Here is a 19,689-nt window from a genome sequence, read left to right on the forward strand (position 1 = left end):
TTATACAGTAATATTTCTGTATTTTAAGTGATATATGAAAAACTCTTGTCCTGGACCCCCTAGAATTACAGCTCTACTTCCTTTCCTCAGGCCAGAATTGATTTGGCCAGGTACTTGTTTAAATGACAGTGGCTTGGTTTGGGGAAGCCAAGAGTGGGGGAGGGGGAGGTCCCCAACAGAATTGGAAGAAATGAGATCTGAGAGCCACAGAGACAAGTAGGGACCATAGGGTTAAATAGCAGTTCCACTGCTGAAGTTGGGAATTAGGTCCAGAGGCATTAGAAGTAGAACTTGAGGGTACCTTATATCAATATTAGCCTGCTCAGTTCATGTCAATGTCCTGACAGGTACCTATTGAATAAGTAGTCTGGCTGGATAAGAGGACAATAATCAAGTTAGGTACCTTGCTCTTAAGATTGTCTGAGAGAGAGAGCGAGAGAGAGAGAGAGGCAGAGACCTAGGAAGAGGGAGAAGCAGGTTCCCTGCAGGGTGCCTGATGTGGGACTCAAACCCAGGACCCTGGGATCATGACCTGAGCCAAAGGCAGATGCTCAACCACTGAGCCAACCAGCTGGTACCTTGCTCTTACAGCTAGAGTTTCCTTGGGTTCAGATTATGATGTAAAGAGGCAGAACTTAGAATTGTTCTCCAAGCCAATGATCCCTTAATACCTCAGGGATTGGAGATGGCCTGGTGGTCAGTCATTGAGAATCTCATTTCCCTCTCCTATCAAGGCAAAACGAGTTACCAAAAATACTCCTGCAAGTCCAACTTCTGGTCTCTGTAAAATCCAGCACAAACACACACCTCTTCCAGTATTTGTATCCAGCCTCTACCCACCCTTGCCAAAAACTCTTCCAAAGAGAAATCTGGAGAAGTCCTCTGCCTTTCTATCTCGGCACCAAGTCCAACTGATCAAATATTTGAATACCTACTTTGTGCTGGGCACTCTCCAAGGTACTGGGCATACACTAAAAGTGTTGGAAGTATACCAAATGGAATTGGAAGCACAAGAAATTTACTCACCTCATGTTTAAGTCAGAGGGGAAGAGAGCCAGAGATATGCAGGAAAAGCCTCCAGACTAACAAGTGTCACTTGAGTTTATAAAGAATATATAGACTCAGACCACAGCTCAGTATATAGGAGAGCAACAGGTCAAATATTTTCTATTGACCATTTCCCCCATTGAGTACAGATAACTAGCTTTTACGACCTCTACCATTCTGCTGGGCATTGCTTGAAGGTGGCATCAGCTCAAATACTGTACTGAATCTCAAAGGTGTTATACCTGGAAGTTGTCAGATATTACTCCTTACAGGTGTCCAGTTCTTGAAGTCTGGAGGGCACGCCTCTATGGAGTTTACAGTCCAATTCTATGCCATGTGGATCCAGCTCTCCATACGTGTTCAAAGAGCAGGTCCTCCAGGGTTCTGGTGGGTATCTTCTACTGAAAGACCTATAAATGCTAGTGGTATGAATTATAGATCCCATTGCTTCAGTTGTCCTCAGCCACAACTAGTGCTCATTCCTTCACTTGATATCCTCTAATTCTTCTCTCAGATATCCTCTCTGCTGGTCTCCATGGTTTACCTAGTGATATGACCCAAACCTGCTTTCCTGAGCCCTTTAAAATATACAGTTCTGGGTAACTGTACTTCCTTAGTCATGACTGGTCAACATAGCATCAAGAGGTACTCAAATGAATCGCATGAGTTACATACTTTTCTCCCTGCCCTCCCCCCTCCCATGTAGCTAGGGCTACATAACCACCTGATCTGAATGTTGTCTTTTTACCTGTTTATCCCTAGACGTGGGAAGTCCAAAGTGTCCTAGAAGCACCTGTAGCTTATACTTCATTGGGACCCTTGTTATATCCTCTGGAAAGGGTTTCCCCTTTAGGGATTAAGGACTCTAATACTGCAGAGAAGACTTGTAGGCAGAAAGTCCCTTAGTTGGGTCACAGGTAACAAAGCTAGTTGACTATTTGTTTGGCACCCTTGATTGCTAGGCCCATAGATCTTCCTTTTAGAGGACAAAGCTATATAGAGGACTCTGACGTGAATATAATGCATCCTTAGCGATGTCTTCAATCCTTGCAAAGTTCTGCCTCTGAATTATTGGCTATGTCATCAGCAGGCTGTCCCAATACTCCATCTGGCAGTCAGCCCCTAGATAGAGAGGGTATGTGATACAATCAGTGAATCACATTGTCATGGGTACTCTTCCATACCTTCATTTATATAGGAGATCCTCTGGTCAGATGCCATGTTGTATGGGATTCCATGGCTCATTCCATGAGCATATAAGGCTCTATGTACATCCCTAGGGGATGAAAGCTGGGCTGAGTCTGAGAAAAACCAGTGAACTCATTCCTGAAATTGGTGTCTACCCATGCAATCAATTAATAGCTCTTCTGGGATGGAGAGGGTCTAATGTAGTGAACTTTCTACCAAGTGGCTGATCTAGCACTATTCCTCAAGGAGATCTGTTGGGAGGATCCCTGTTACTCTATGCTGGCAGGTTAGACATTAGTAGGTAGTTAGTGGTTGGCATTGATAAGTAGTAATCCATGCGTTTGGGTTTTTCCATAAAAAACCTCTTTGCTGCTGGTGCCCAATCCAACTTGACCATTGTGGCAGTTCTTAGATTAGTTGAAGTTAGTCAGCTTCATCATTGGTAGTTATTTTGTCTCCTTGGCTGAGCACCTATTCCATGGTGAATGCATTCTGACAAGTATTAACATGTACCATAAGTCCTTCGTGCCTACTTGTAAATGTTCTACATGTATCTACCCCAAGTCTCCTTGCCTCTGACCTTTCAGTCATCTTCCTTCCAGACCCCTGACCAGACTAGGTGCAGCTTCCCAAAATCCTGCCTATATTCTTCAGGTTACTTCTCCTTCTATGATGTATTACTCAGTTATACTTGAAATATTTTCTCTCACCATTGCATTTCCATTTTTTTTGAAGAGCCTCTATATGGTTTTCCATAGTAGCTATACCAACCTAGAAACCACCAAAAGTTTGATAAATTCTTATAGATCTTGGATGCTAGCCCTTTATCTCATGATTTGTAATTATCTTCTCCCATTCTGTAGGTTGCCTTTTAGTTCTGTTGACCGTTTCCTTTGCTGTGCAGAAGCTTTTTATCTTGAAGTTCCAATAGTTCGTTATTGCTTTTGTTTCCTTCCAAAAATCTAGTCAAGAAATGAACAGAAGGCATGAACAGACAATTCTCCAAAGACCTACACATGGCTAACAAGCATATGAAAAAATACTCCACATTGCTTGGCATCAGGGAAATACAAATCAAACCACATACCGCTTTACACCAATGTGAATGGCTAAAATTAAGGCAGGAAGCAACAAATGTTGGTGAGAATGTGGAGAAAGAGGAACTTGCTTGCACTATTGGTGGGAATGCAAGCCAGTGCATGTACTCCAGAAAACCGTATGGAGGTTCCTCGAATTAAAAATAGAGCTACCCTATGACCCATAAATCGTGCTATTGAGTATTTACCCCAAATATACTGATGTAGTGAAACAGGATACCTGTACCCCAATGTTCATACCAATGTCCACAATAGCCAAACTGTGGAAGGAGCCATGATGTCATTCAACAAATGAATGTATAAAGATGTGTATGTGTATGTACATATATATTACTCAACCATTAAAAAGGATGAACCCCTACCATTCACATCAATGTGGATGGAGCTAGAAGGTATTATGCTGAATGAAGTCAGTTGGAGAAAGAAAATCATGATTTTACTCTTATCTGGAATATAAGAAATAGTGAGAGGGACTATAAGGGAAGGGGGAGTGGAAACTGGTGAAAAACTAGGAAGACAAACAGACTCCTAACTCTGGAAAACAAAGGGTTGCAGAATGGGAGGTGGGTGTAGGTATAGGGCAACTGGGTGATGGGCATTAAGGAGGGCACACGAGATGAGCACAGGGGAATGCTGTATGTTGGCAAATTGAATTTAAATTAAAAATGCAAAGTCTTCTGTCCTCACCAACAGTAGATATTATCTTTTGGGGGATTCCTGGGTGGCTTAGTGGTTGAGCATCTGCCTTTGGCTCAGGGTGTGAGCCAGAGGTCCTTGGGATGGAGTTCCACATTGGGCTCCCCCCAGGGAGCCTGCTTCTCCCTCTGTCTGTGTCTCTCATGAATAAATCTTTAAAAATCTTTTGGTAATAACTGCTCTAGTGGGTATGAGGTGTTTAGCTCACTTTGATTTTGATTTGCATTTACCTGACATTTTCACATACTGTTGGCCTTCTGTAGATCTTTGGAGAAAATGTCTGCTCGGGTCTCTGTCCATTTTAACTGGATTTTTCCTTTGTGTAGGAGTCCTTCACCTATTTTGGATATTAACCTATTGGGGATCACAATTTTTTCCCCCTTCCGTGGGTTTTTTCTCCTTTTAGTGATCATTTCTTTGGCTATGCAGAAAGTTTTCAGTTTGTAGTCTTGTTTTTGTTGCCCATGTCTTAGGTGTCATCCCAAAAATTCTTGCCAAGATACATGTCAAGGGGTTTATTATGTCTTAGAGTTTCATGACTTTTGGTATTAAATTTCAAGCTAACTAGACCCTCATCCATCACCATTAACAAAAATTTCCTTTTATATGTGAATATCTAACATTCCCAGCACCGTCATTAAAGTTTTTTTCCTCCATTGAGCTCCTTTGTCAAGGATTCGTTAATGACATATGCATGGGGTTTATTTCTGTGCTTTTTTTTTTTTTTTTTTTTCTTTTTTTTTTTTTTATTGGTGTTCAATTTACTAACATACAGAATAACACCCAGTGCCCGTCACCCATTCACTCCCACCCCCCGCCCTCCTCCCCTTCTACCACCCCTAGTTCGTTTCCCAGAGTTAGCAGTCTTTATGTTCTGTCTCCCTTTCTGATATTTCCCACACATTTCTTCTCCCTTCCCTTATTTTCCCTTTCACTATTATTTATATTCCCCAAATGAATGAGAACATATAATGTTTGTCCTTCTCCGACTGACTTACTTCACTCAGCATAATACCCTCCAGTTCCATAATTTTAATATGTTGTACTATGTTTTATGTCAGTACCATACTGTTTTGGTTAGCCTTATAGCTTGAAACTAGGAAGTGTAGTGCCCTCTGTGTGCTTAAGATTGCTTTGGCTTTTCCAGGTCTCTTGTGTACCTGCTGCTTTTCAAAGGAACCCTGAATGTGTCTGGAAAGGACCTGCCACCAACATCAGTTTGCATACACATTGGACCAACCCATCCACAAATAAAACTTGTATTTTTTCATTTTTCCTTTAGCCGATCATAATGGACCCCTATACATCCATAGGTGTGAACTCAAGATTCTTGTATAGCTGATATGAATGACATGAGCCTGGGCCACCTGGTATAGGGTTCAATCCTGAGCATTACCGTGTTCATCTTCTGCTGGATTCTTGCTTAGCCTGGCCAAACTTATGATCTGATGAATCTGACCCCATAACATAATGGGAGATTGATGTGTTACTTGGTACATGATTGAAGTTTCCTCTTCACCAGGACATCAACCATTTCTCAAAGCAGTTAGTATGATTAGGTCCCCAACCCAAAGGACTGCATTATGATTTGCCAACAGAGGCTTTTTGTTGTTGTTGTTGTGGCTTTTTTTTTTTTTTCAACAGAAGCTTGACAAAAACTCTGTAGCCTACCTTTCCCTCCTATGGATAATTCTCCTAAATCTCATAATCCATTTTAACTTTATAATACACAACTGCACAAGTCTGTATAGGACTTGGGTTTGGACAGATAAACATCCATGAAACTACCACTTCAATTGAGACCATCTATCACATCATTGGATTATATGGCTCAGGGGTGATTGTATGACAGACCAGATCTACTAGTCTTTTTTTTGTTGTTGTTCTGTTTCTAGAACCTAAAGCCTACCAAATGTTGTAACAAAGAAGGAAGCACATCGTACATCCTCTACTACAATCTGTCTTATTCTAGAGGGGTTGTAACCTTATTGTCTTTAAACTTGGACCTCTAACAGTCTTTCCTGAAGTCGCAAGCCCCTGAAATTGTATAGGGTATAACTTCTATCCTCTAAAGTACATGTAGCTTACCAAGGCTTCCAGTGTAGTAGCCATCTCTGTGCATCATCATGACTTCTGCTATAAAGGATCATCTATTCTAACAGGTCCAAATGGCCCAAGTCTTTTGAATATGTCAGAGCCTGAAAATGAATGTAGCCTTGGGGGAGAAAGCTCTAAATGTATGTTAATTCCACATGATTTCAAATGGTCTTTGATCCTTCTATGATTGGAATAGAAAAGAACCCCTTCACTTTAAGATGACCTCAGATACATGGTATGTAGTCAGTAATCTGCTCTAGCAAGATAGCTCATCTGGCAGGGCAGCAACTGAGACTACTAGGTTGAATGCATAAGAGGTTCTAGTTATTAAACCAATCTAAGTTATACGAAAGTCAGACTGATGAAATAAACAATGCTGAGCTAGAAATCACCAGCCTAGAAACCTTAAAATCCTGAAGGATGGTACTAATATGCTCTGCCCTGACAACTCCAAAATATATATTGATTCACTATCTTGGCTCTGTGGTAGGTAGTTTCAGAAGACTTTATTTGGTAGTCCCCACTAGTATAGCAGTTATTCAGTCCAAGAAGTCAATGTGTGGGTTACTTCAGTTACATCTATGCCAGTTACACATTCAGAGACTGAAAGAATGTCTGGGTAGGTGTATGGATCCAGGATACCTCTTTAATCTCATACTTTGGTCACTCCATTTATCTGGACCCACCAGGCCTACACAAACAAGACAGGACAAGGCTTCTGGTCTTTAGGTATTGCTATCAACTTGGACTCTGTATCCAAAAATAGCTTAATGTCTGGCTATTCTATTGAATTCCCCAGTAGAGGTCTTCCCTCAGCCTCCATGCTCCATAAGCATGGGATCTTCTGTTTTTGTGTCTTCCTCAATTTAAGTGTTGTATAGTTTTCAGAGCCTAGATCCTTTATCTCTTTGGTAGGTTTATTCCTAAGTATCTTAAGGCTTTTGGTGCAATTATAAATGTAATCAATTCCTTGACTTCTTTTCTACCTCATTGTTAATGTATAGAAATGCAACCTACTTATGTACGTTTTCGGTTGTTATTGTTAACATCTTGCCACTTTACTGAATTTCCTGTATCTGTTCTAGCAATTTTTTTCTAGAGTCTTTTGGATTTTCTACATAGAAGATCATGTCATCTGTGAAGAGTGAAAGTTTGACTTCTATAACAATTTGGATGCCTTTTTTTTTCCTTGTCTGATTCAGGTTAGGACTTTAGTACTGCGTTAAATAGTAGTGGTAAGAGCAGACATCCCTGTTGTATTTCTGGCCTTAGAGGAAAAAGCTTTTTCCCCGTTGAGATTTTCTGTGAGTTTTTCACACGTAGCTTTTATATCGAGGTATGTTCCCTCTATCTCTACACTGCAAAGCCTTATCAAGAAAGAATGTTGTATTTTGTCAAATTTTACTGCATTTGAAAGGATCATATAGTTCTTGTCCTTATTAATGTGGTATAGCACATTGATTTGTGGATCAAATCAAATTAAACCACCCTTGCAACCCACTTAGTTGTGATGAATAATCTTCATGTACTGTTGGATCCTACTAGCTAGCATCTTGGTGAGAATTTTTGCATCCAAGTTCATCAGGGATATTGGTATGTAATTCTCCTTTTTGGTGAGGTCTTTGGTTCTTGGGATCAAGATAATGCTGGGCTCAGGAGTAGTTCAGAAGTTTTCCTTCCATTTCTATTTTTGGAACAGTTGAATAGTATTAACTCTTCAAATGTTTGGTAGAATTCCACTGGGAAGCCATCCAGTCCTGGACTATAGTTTGGGAGATCTGTTACAATTTCTTTTTTTTAATTTATTTTTTATTGGTGATCAATTTACCAACATACAGAATAACCCCCAGTGCCCGTCACCCATTCACTCCCACCCCCCGCCCTCCCCTTTCACCACCCCTAGTTCATTTCCCAGAGTTAGCAGTCTTTATGTTCTGTCTCCCTTTCTGATATTTCCCACACATTTCTTCTCCCTTCCCTTCTATTCCCTTTCACTATTATTTATATTCCCCAAATGAATGAGAACATACACTGTTTGTCCTTCTCCAATTGACTTACTTCACTCAGCATAATACCCTCCAGTTCCATCCACGTTGAAGCAAATGGTGGGTATTTGTCATTTCTAATAGCTGAGTAATATTCCATTGTATACATAAACCACATCTTTTTTATCCACTCATCTTTCGATGGACACCGAGGCTCCTTCCACAGTTTGGCTATTGTGGCCATTGCTGCTAGAAACATCGGAGTGCAGGTGTCCCGGCGTTTCATTGCATCTGTATCTTTGGGGTAAATCCCCAACAGTGCAATTGCTGGGTCGTAGGGCAGGTCTATTTTTAACTCTTTGAGGAACCTCCACACAGTTTTCCAGAGTGGCTGCACCAGTTCACATTCCCACCAACAGTGTAAGAGGATTCCCTTTTCTCCACATCCTCTCCAACATTTGTGGTTTCCTGCCTTGTTAATTTTCCCCATTCTCACTGGTGTGAGGTGGTATCTCATTGTGGTTTTGATTTGTATTTCCCTGATGGCAAGTGATGCAGAGCATTTTCTCATGTGCATGTTGGCCATGTCTATGTCTTCCTCTGTGAGATTTCTCTTCATGTCTTTTGCCCATTTCATGATTGGATTGTTTGTTTCTTTCTCAAGTCTGGCTAGGGGTTTATGGATTTTATTCTTTTCAAAGAATCAGCTTTAGTTTTGTTCTGTTCTTTTGATTTCTAGATCATGGATTTCTGCTCCAATATTTTTTCTCCTGCTGGATTTAGGCTTTACATAGCTATCCTTCAGCTTCTTTAGGTATAAGATTAGGTTGTGTATTTGAGATTTTTCTTAGATCTTGAGAAAGGCCCATATTGCTATATATATTCCCTCTTAAGACTGCCTTTGTGTCCTAAAGGTTCTGAACGGTTTTCATTTTCATTTGATTCCATGTATTTAATTCTTTAATTTCCTGGTTGACCCATTCATTCTTTAGTAGGATGCCCTCTAACTTCTATATATTTGTTATCCTTCCAAATTTCTTGTAATTGACCTCAAGTTTTAAAGCAATGATATTTCATGCATATTTCAGAACAGTCTTTTTGTACCGGTTGGTAACTGACTTGTGACCAAGTATGTGATCTATTCTGGAGAATGTTCCATGACACTGAAGAAGCATCTGTATTCTGCTTTAGGATGAAATGCTTGGAATATATCCATCTGGTCCAGTGTGTCCTTCAAAGCCTTTGTTTCTTCTTTTGCTTACATGATCTGTCCATTGCTGTGAGTGGGGTGTTAGTCACCTACAATTACTGTATTGTCCATGTGTTTAATTTTGTTATTGGCTTATATATTTGGCTGCCCCCAAGTTAGGGTCCTACATATTTACAACTGTTAGATCTTGTTGTATAGAACCTCTTATGATAGTGTCCATCTTCTTAAAGTTGTGGTTTAAAATCTAGTTTAAGGATGACTACTGTAGCTTTTTTGATGCCTGTTGGCAGGATAAATGGTTCTCCACCCCCCTCATTGAAAATCTTGGTCTCTTGTAAGCAGTATATTGAGGGTTTTTTTTTTTTTAACCCACTGATACTTTTTGGAGCATTTAGTCCATTTACATTGAGTAATTATTGAAAGATACGAAGTCAGTGCCATTGTATTTGTAAAGCCCCTGTTCCTGTAGATGGTCTACGTTCCTTTCTGGTCTTTACTTTTGGGTGCTCTCTACTCCACGGATCCACTTTAATATTTCTTGCAGGGCTGGTTTAGTGTTCAAATTCCTTTAGCTTTTGTTTGTCCTGGAAGCTTTCTCTTATTCTTAATGACAGCCTTGCTGGATAAAAGTATTCTTGGCTGCATATTCTTCCCATTTAGCACGTTGAATAGATCCTGCCAGTCCTTCCTGGCCTTCCAGGTCTCTGTGGACAGGTCTTCTGCAAGCCTTATGTGTCTACCCTTGTAGGTTAAGGACCTCTTGTCCTGAGCTATTTCCAAGATTTTTCTCTCCTTATCTCTGAAACTTGCAAACTTCACTATTATATATGTCGAGGCATTGACTTTTTTGAGGGGAGGGGGTGGTGGTGGTTGTCTGTGCTGCCTGGACTTGCATGCCCATTTCCTTCCCCAGATCAAGTAAATTCTCAGTTGTAAGAAGTCTTCTGCCCCTCTTTTTTTTTTTTTTAATCTTGGACTCCTATTACTCAGATATTTCATTTTATGGTATCGCTGATTTCTCAGTCTCCCTTCATGATCCAGTAGCTTTTTTTATCAGCTTCCTTATTTTCCATAACTTTGTCTTCTGAATCACTCTCTGCTGCCTCATTTATCCTCATTGTTAAAGCTTCCATTAGTGATTGCATCTCAGTAATAACATTTATTTCAGCCCGATTAGATTTTCATTCTTTTCTAATAGGGATTTTCTAGTGTCTTCCATACTTTTTTTCCAAGCCCAGCTGGTGTATCTTTTATAACCATGGTTTTAAATTCTAGTTCAGACATTTTACTTATATTCATACTGATTAAATCCTTGGCAGTGAGTACTACCTCCTTTTCTTTTGGAGTAAATTTCTCCATCTAGTCATTAGGTCCAGAAAGTAAAGGGGGAAAGAAAACCAGTAAAAACAATACTACTTCAGGAAGTGTTCCTAGTATATGCTGTGTGCACTCTGCCATTGTATTTTGGCTGCTCTTTTCCACTGGTCCTTACTCCAGAGTTCCTCCTTGCTTTTAGTGGGGAGTGTTTGGACCTTAAGTCTCTAGGAAAAGTGAGTCAGTGCCATGAATGTTACATTACGCCAAATGTATCTGCTGCTTTCTCTGAATGTTGATGTCCTGTGACGAGCTGCATAATTTACTCAGATGTTTATGTTCAAAACTTTGGGTTTCACAGCCAGAGCAGGGAAGTGTTGCCAGGTGGGGATAAGTAGGAACCTCCTGACCAGTGACTTGTACACCTGCTTCAGTTTCTAGAACAGGGACCCCTCGTTGGTGTCTCTAAGAGCACCCCATATCCTGCCCTGCTTCTCGAGGCTGTACCATTTTCAAGACAACCCAGCTTTAGGGTTGCTTCTATCAACAGCCTTAGCCTACAGAAGAGGTGCACTAAGCTTAGTAATATGGACTCCCTTTTACTAGTACATTGCTGATGGCCTTGATTAATGATGTATCTGTGTCCTTTTGCAGAACATCTGGATTTTCTGGCCTTCATCCATTCTGGCCATCTCCTGCCCACCTACTAGAGATTTCTAGTGCTTCTTTGCAAATTTAGAACAAAGGAGCTGGTCAATTCTAAGTAATGTTAAAGTGCCTGAGCTACCTAAAAATGAAGTTGCCTTATCCCTGGGAGCCCTTACCAGAGTTTAAATATAGTGTCCTGAGAAAGTATTCCTAAGTTTTACATCCTTTGAACAAATATCCTTAAAATCTAGTCCTAGAAATATTCCTTGGGTTTCTGCTGATACTGGCTAACTAGTTCTTATAGCTTCTTGGGGATATAGTTGCTTTCCTCTTTTTATTAAGGCCCAGTACATTCTAAGGTCAATTATGTTGATGTATGCTGATATTTAATCCTGGTTACTAGCCTGACACTCAGGAAAGGATGTCTCCTTATGGGGAAATCTATTAGCTTGTGTGATAGAAGCCTTTTTGGTATCTTAAGTGGGGGGAATCTAGGTCCTAATAAACAGGTAGATCCCCTCTATAAGCCATAAAGTCATTGGCTCAGGGCTGACTAAAGGATCTCAATCCTTAGGAAGATCTATTCAGACATCCACATCCCATGTTTCATAGTCCTCATGTTTCTTGAGCTAGGGCTCTGACATTGTAGCTGACCTGCCTTCAGAGCATTGAACCATCTTTTAAGCTTGGTGACTTTGAGATTATGAATTTTTCTCCAGCTGTGTCCACTCTATTGCAGAAGAGGGCCTCTTATAAGCTAGCTACCAGAGACCTCCTGGCTCTCATTTGGCCTTGATGAACTTCAGTCTTCTCCTTCTGCAGTAGGGCACACGACAATGTACTAACTACCTAATTCCATTTCCCCTGTACTTAAAAGCATGAATCCTTGCACTGGCCAGAGAATTTCCCCTTAATAGGTACATTCTCTTGATCACTATTGACACATCAGTTGCTAAAGATCCTTCCTCTTTGTGTCAGGAGCTACTTATGCCATACATCAGTTGGGATTGAGTCTTCCTTGGCCATCTGGACAGAGGTGATCCAGTCCCCAAACCAGTTCTTACCAGTTATGTTGAGTCACCAAAGTGGATGACAAGCAAAGTTAGAAACACTAATGAGAGAGCAGGGTGAAGAGGCAGGCATCAGGAAGGCAAGCCTTCAGATGACAATGCTGATTTGACACCTGTGATAAGATGATGGAAGGTTAGAACTCAGACTGTAGGGCAGTCCTGAGTCTCAGCAATCCCAAAAGGAAGCCTTGCTGCAAAGAATGCCTATGGAGTCCCTCAGAAATGTCCTGGTTACCTTTTCTATGTTCCTTTTTTGAATGTGGCCTCAGTTCAAATGCTGTGGTGTGTCCTGCAGGTGCTACAGATGGAGGCTGTTGGTGAGCACGCTCCTTATAGCTCCACAGGAAGTTCTTTCCTGAAGACCTGGCAGCACACTTCTGTGCCTGAATATCAGTCCAGGCAGATGAGGTCCACAGGAACAGGATCTTGTGTTCTCAGGGAAAAGATGGGTAAGAGTCAAAGAAGCTATTTTTGGTTAGTGATAAGTTCCATGAAGAAAACAGTTAAAGATGAGATTTGGCAGGAATTATAAAGGCAATGAAAATGGTTAGGAATCTTTCTCAGATGACATTTGTTCCTCTCCTAAATTTTTGAATTTTAGAATGTAAGGACCTTAACAAAAATCACTTGAGATGGAGGGCACGGCAAATAAGAGTCTTGAAGCATAAGCATCTTGGCATGCTTGAAGGACCAAAAGGGAAACCATGCGGCTAATACTTAATGAGCCAGGAGGAGAGGCAGTGAAAATCGGGGGCTATCTCATGAAGAATCCCAAAGTCCTTGGTGAAGAATGTAGGTTTCATTCTATAGTGAATGGAAAGACACTAGGAAAGTTTCAAGAAGTGGAATGTGGAGCAATTTGAATGATACCCTTTTCAAATCTTTACTCTGATGCCACTTTTAGTCTCTATAATCTGCTTATAGAGAAGTAGATGAAATGTTGCTGAGACCAAGGTGAGGCAGTAGAAATGGAAAAGCTGGATAGATCCAGAGTATATTTTTAAGATATAGATTTTAGAAATGAAATGAATGGTGCTTAATTAAGTTTGGGGAATGAAAGTAAAAGAGGATTCCTAGCTTTCTGGCTCCCTGAGTATAGGTTAGTGCCATCAATAGGATGGGAATGACTAGAATAAAGTCTGGAGCAAATCCAAATTTTTTGCATGCTAAACTTGAGATGTCTATTATGGTACCTATGTGGAAATGTCATGTAGATGCTTGGATGAGTCAGGAGCTCAGAAGTACTCCAAGTGAGAGAACTTATCTAGTGTCCTCTATGGTAATGTGGGGGAACTGTCTTGGAGCTATAGATTTGACCACATATCCTCAGAAGATAGATCCAGTAGAAGTTCTTTAGAATAACAGGTGGTGATTACATGGTCTATAATTCCCTTTTACTTTAAGGAGCGGAACTGCTCACTGTCAGTCACTAGCCAAAAATCTGGGATTGCTTTATGGACTTGAAGCAATGGGAGTAAAGGCCTTCCAGACAGGCAAGAAGGGGATGCTCAAGGCTAAAGGTACATGCAAACTCCTCAGAACATTAGTACCGAGTTATGCATATCAAGGTGTGTCCTAGTTCCCACGGGATCCTGTAAATCTGGGGGTTTTCCTGGTGTTTCAGAACCAAGACTAGTGATTCCAGTTAAAAAAAAAAAAAACAAACAAACAAACAAAAAAACAGGATCCCTGGGTAGCGCAGCGGTTCGGCGCCAGCCTTTGGCCCAGGGCGCGATCCTGGAGACCCGGGATCGAATCCCACGTCGGGTTCCCGGTGCATGGAGCCTGCTTCTCCCTCTTCCTATGTCTCTGCCTCTCTCTCTCTCTCTCTCTCTCTCTCTCTGACTATCATAAATAAATAATTTTAAAAAAAACTAGCTGGGTTTATCAATTATTTCCTTCATAATAGCTTCAGAGCTAGACTTCAGGGCTTGGACAACCCAGTGTGAAGTTTCTTGCTGGTTTAAGTGAACAGTAGGCCCAACTGCCCTTCCACTACCCCCTGTTCATTTCCAAAAGTTAGGCAGGGGGATGGGGGACTGGGTGACGGGCCCTGATGGGGACACTTGATGGGATGAGCACTGGGTGTTATATGGTGGCAAATCGAGCTCCAATAAAATAAAAAATAAGTGAACAGTAGGGGCAGGTGCCCAAACATGGATAACCTAGGCCTATTTCTTCAAGAAGGAACTATCCTGAGAGTGACAGGTAGAAAATCAGGTTCAGGGAAATAGTCCAGTCAGATTTGGAGAAGGTGACTTGAATTACAAGACAGAACAATTCAATTTTTCTCTTGTGCTTCTCCTTCCTTTTGAAAATGGCTGTGTTGAAGACCCACCTCTACAATGATAAACATGCTATCTGCTAAACAAGTAGAAAGGCTAGGGGTTGGGCACTTGATCAAGGTAAGAGGCTATGCCCTTTTAAGCATCAGTATCAAACACTTTCATTTTTTGGTCTAGAACAAGGACAACCATCAAAATACCTTGGAAATCTCCACAGTCAGAACTGACTTCATGCCTACTACTGTGTACCTAAATACAACTAAGTTAGCAAGTAGAGAAGTCAGAATAAGTAAATCAGAGGTTTCGAGTAAAGGATAAAAATCAATGGCATTGATAATTAGTGATGAGAAAGCCAAATGAAGTATTTGTCACTTGAGGGGCAGTTAGAAAGACATGTTTACAAAGTTATGCTTTAGCTTTCTGGAGTATGGCTTTCCTGGTAGCTGATTATTTTAGACCCTGAACTGGAAGGTGATAGGATGGATCAATCTAGTGTACAGAGTTTGACCTTTAAAAATCATGGTCCCTAAGATGGGAATTAAGCTGGAATTCCAATGGTTTTGAAAGACTTTAGAGAAAGTTACCTTATCTGATCAAAATCTAAGGACCTTATGCTTATGCAAGGTAATTTTGGCCTGTTTGATAGCTGTGCTAAGTAGTGCCTTATTTAGGAACAAACTCCTGTTCCTGACACATCTAATAGTGATATATCAACTTGCTCACGATTTGTTTCTAGATCTATTACTTTTTACGATTAATGGTTCATGTATTCAGATGCCTCTGAATATTCTATGCCCTAAACATTAACCCATGCCAACTGAAAGGACAATAAAATAGCTTATTTTTGAACTAAATCGGCGTTAATAGTCTGGGGTCACTCAGGGAAACAAAGCTAAGTAGTTCAACAGAAATTTAATGTGGACAGTAAGCTACATGGGCATTTTAAGAGCTGGAAGTAAAACAGGAAATCATGAAGAAATCCAGACGACCAGCAAGAAGTTACTTCTACCCTTAGGGATTTGGAGGGTCATCTAGTAGTGGAGATTTCAGAGGGGGCTAATTCCATGATGGGGGGTGCTTGGAGGAAGCTGGACAATGGCTAACTCTAGAAGACTGGAAGTGAAATGGCCACTGCTGTAGAGATTCTACTGAAGTGGGAGTATACCCTGTCTGCCTTCCAATTCCCCATCAGAGCTTCCATGTTGGCCAAGCCTAGCTGCAAACCGGACGGCAAGAGCCCAGGAAAGTTTTCTCCTGGGGTCATGAAACTTCCTTCTTGCTGTGGATTCTTATACAGCAAAGACAAGGGTTAGCATAACATCTCAATCACTTATCTAGGATGTACTCTTTAGCGTTTATCAGAGTATAGTCTATCTTCTGGTTCCAGGGTTTCCTCACTGGTGAATATTTGACACATGTTCAGTATCAATTTAAGATTTTTGTCATGAGCTAATATGGTGTGATAATGTTGGAAACACCAGGCACATAATACATTCATAGGAAGGAGCACTTTTAAAAAGGCTAACAGGGTTATCAGGATCTTGGGATTCTTGCTACTTGATTTTTATATTAGCAGATCCAGTAACTTAATACTGGGATCTAATTGGCTTTAGATGTCTGTAGGAAGGCCTAGTAACCCAGTTTTTAGGTATAATATTAGGATCCTTTAGAGTCCTAGCTCTATAAATGAATGTGACCTTGTAACCTATGGCATTGGGACAGTACTCCTCAAAGGGTAGTTCTTAATAACTGTTGGAAGAATAAAAGATGGAATACAAATCTACCACTCCCTGTCTTCTACAACCAGCCTGAGACTTCTTGACAAATCGGCATTGGCTTCAGTCTTCCCTCCTCAGCCATCAACCCTGGAGAAACTATATAGAAGCAAACATGGAGCCCAGGAATAATTGCCATGGTGGGGGCTTCCAGACAGATTAAAAGGGCTCTCGATGGAGTGTCGGGGATAGTATAAGTAAGATGACTAGGCCAGTTCATTACCAGCAGGAAGATACCTAGAGCTCAGTTAGCCTAATAGCCAGACCTCTTGGTACAAAGACTGCCCATAGAAGGGTCCTATGTTGAGAGAACTAGCCTGGTTCTGATATGCCCTGCCCTACCCATCACTGGCTGGGAAATACCTGGGAGAAGAGAGTGCTTATTTCTGATTGTACAGAAGATCCCAAAGAGGCTCAAGACTATAAATTGGGTGGATTCTCTCAAGGACATCTGAGTGGTGCATCTCCATGGTTGCCACAATGCCTGTATAATTGTTCAATTGTCCTATTTGGACAATGGTTACTACTAATTGCACTAGGGCAACAGGCATAAACTGGAACTACCTGAGTAAGCTGACACATACCATGTCCATAAAATAACAGCTGTGACCTGAGACAAAGGGCAGCTGGCAAAGCTGTATTAGAGAACAGTGCCTCATTTCTGCTCTTGGCCTCTTCCACAAGATTGCTTTGAGATAATCGCTGACTGTTGCCTAGCAGAAATCTGTAGCAACTCCATATGCTGATACAGATGTTCACTGGGCAAAATCAGGTTAGCATGGAGGCCCTGATAGCTGACGGGTCAATAGTCAGTCCCTACCTGATTTCAATTTTGGCCATCCGGTCCTTCATCTGTTCCCTTGTGAAGCTAGTGAATCTTAGACTGGGGAGCCTCCTTCTGTCCATTGCCGCTTCAGGGAGGGGAAACTCTAAAGTTTTGTCCTAGAAACTACAGAACATCCTAGGCCTCTTCTTGCTTGAACTTACCAGTGCTGAAACAAACCAGAATCTTGCCTTGTGATCTCCACTTTCTATGGAATTCCTGGGTAAATCCTATCCCCCTGAGGGAATTGCATATTTCACAGGCCAGAACAAGACCCTGGAGTTCAACTAGTTCAAAAGAAAAATTGAACATGGACTGTTAGAAGCATAAATACTAGAACATCCAGACTGTAAACATTAAATATAACAAATATATCTAAGATAAAGACTTTTTCATTAAATGGAAACAAAGAATCAGATATAAGAAAGTCCTAGAACATAATGGGAAGATATGGCTGAAGGAAAAAACTAGTGAGTCAAAGATCAGATTGAAGAACTCTCCCAGGAGGGACAGATACATAGAAAACAAGGAAATATAGAGGATAGAAAAAAAGTAGACCACTTCAAAAGAAAACACTGAAATAGAAAAACTTGATACAATTTCACTTTGTAAGTGCTCATAGAACGTAGAAAGAACCTCTATAACTAGGTGTAATAACAAAAACATTTAAAAATCCATCCAAGAGGTTCCAGAGAAATCATCCACAGAACAAGAATCAGAAACTCCCAGGACTTAAATATTGGATGAAGTAAATGGTGGAAAACAGTTCTTAAAGAAATGAACTTGATTTTTTTTAATAAATTAATTTTTTATTGGTGTTCAATTTACCAACATACAGAATAACACCCAGTGCTCATCCCATCAAGTGCCCCCCTCAGTGCCCATCACCCACTCACCCCCACCCCCCGCCCTCCTCCCCTTTCACCACCCCTAGTTTGTTTCCTAGAGTTAGGAGTCTTTATGTTCTGTCTCCCTTTCTGATATTTCCCACACATTTCTTCTCCCTTCCCTTCTATTCCCTTTCACTATTTATATTCCCCAAATGAATGAGAACATATAATGTTTGTCCTTCTCCAATGGACTTACTTCACACAGCATAATACCCTCCAGTTCCATCCACATCAAAGCAAATGGTGGGTATTTGTCGTTTCTAATGGCTGAGTAATATTCCATTGTATACATCTTTTTTATCCATTCATCTTTCGATGGACACCGAGGCTCCTTCCACAGTTTGGCTATTGTGGCCATTGCTGCTAGAAACATCGGGGTGCAGGTGTCCCGGCGTTTCATTGCATCTGTATCTTTGGGGTAAATCCCCAACAGTGCAATTGCTGGGTCGTAGGGCAGGTCTATTTTTAACTCTTTGAGGAACCTCCACACAGTTTTCCACAGTGGCTGCACCAGTTCACATTCCCACCAACAGTGCAAGAGGGTTCCCTTTTCTCCACATCCTCTCCAACATTTGTGGTTTCCTGCCTTGTTAATTTTCCCCATTCTCACTGGTGTGAGGTGGTATCTCATTGTGGTTTTGATTTGTATTTCCCTGATGGCAAGTGATGCAGAGCATTTTCTCATGTGCGTGTTGGTCATGTCTATGTCTTCCTCTGTGAGATTTCTCTTCATGTCTTTTGCCCATTTCATGATTGGATTGTTTGTTTCTTTGGTGTTGAGTTTAGTAAGTTCTTTATAGATCTTGGAAACTAGCCCTTTATCTGATACGTCATTTGCAAATATCTTCTCCCATTCTGTAGGTTATCCTTTAGTTTTGTTGACTGTATCCTTTGCTGTGATAAAAGCTGCTTATCTTGATGAAGTCCCAATAGTTCATTTTTGCTTTTGTTTCTTTTGCCTTCGTGGATGTATCTTGCAAGAAGTTACTGTGGCTGAGTTCAAAAAGGGTGTCGCCTGTGTTCTCTAGGATTTTGATGGAATCTTGTCTCACATTTAGATCTTTCATCCATTTTGAGTTTATCTTTGTGTATGGTGAAAGAGAGTGGTCTAGTTTCATTCTTCTGCATGTGGATGTCCAATTTTCCCAGCGCCATTTATTGAAGAGACTGTCTTTCTTCCAATGGATAGTCTTTCCTCCTTTATCGAATATTAGTTGCCCATAAAGTTCAGGGTCCACTTCTGGGTTCTCTATTCTGTTCCATTGATCTATGTGTCTGGTTTTGTGCCAGTACCACACTGTCTTGATGACCACAGCTTTGGAGTACAACCTGAAACCTGGCATTGTGATGCCCCCAGATATGGTTTTCTTTTTTAAAATTCCCCTGGCTATTCGGGGTCTTTTCTGATTCCACACAAATCTTAAAATAATTTGTTCTAACTCTGAAGAAAGTCCATGGTATTTTGATAGGGATTGCATTAAACGTGTAAAGTGCTCTGGGTAACATTGACATTTTCACAATATTAATTCCGCCAATCCACGAGCATGGAATATTTTTCCATCTC

The 19,689-nt window shown here is 40.9% G+C and overlaps 1 long non-coding RNA gene across 1 annotated transcript in view; it reads left to right on the forward strand.

The window, feature by feature from the left end:
* Positions 1-627: 627 nt before the first annotated feature.
* Positions 628-19,689, forward strand: part of LOC144316894 (uncharacterized) — a 155,674-nt gene continuing 136,612 nt past the window's right edge. Inside the window, exon 1 of the long non-coding RNA XR_013382726.1 lies at positions 628-1,434. This is a non-coding gene — a long non-coding RNA (uncharacterized LOC144316894). The remainder of the gene's footprint in view (positions 1,435-19,689) is intronic.

The sequence above is a fragment of the Canis aureus genome, chromosome 7 (assembly GCF_053574225.1).
Source record: "Canis aureus isolate CA01 chromosome 7, VMU_Caureus_v.1.0, whole genome shotgun sequence".
NCBI lineage: Eukaryota > Metazoa > Chordata > Mammalia > Carnivora > Canidae > Canis > Canis aureus.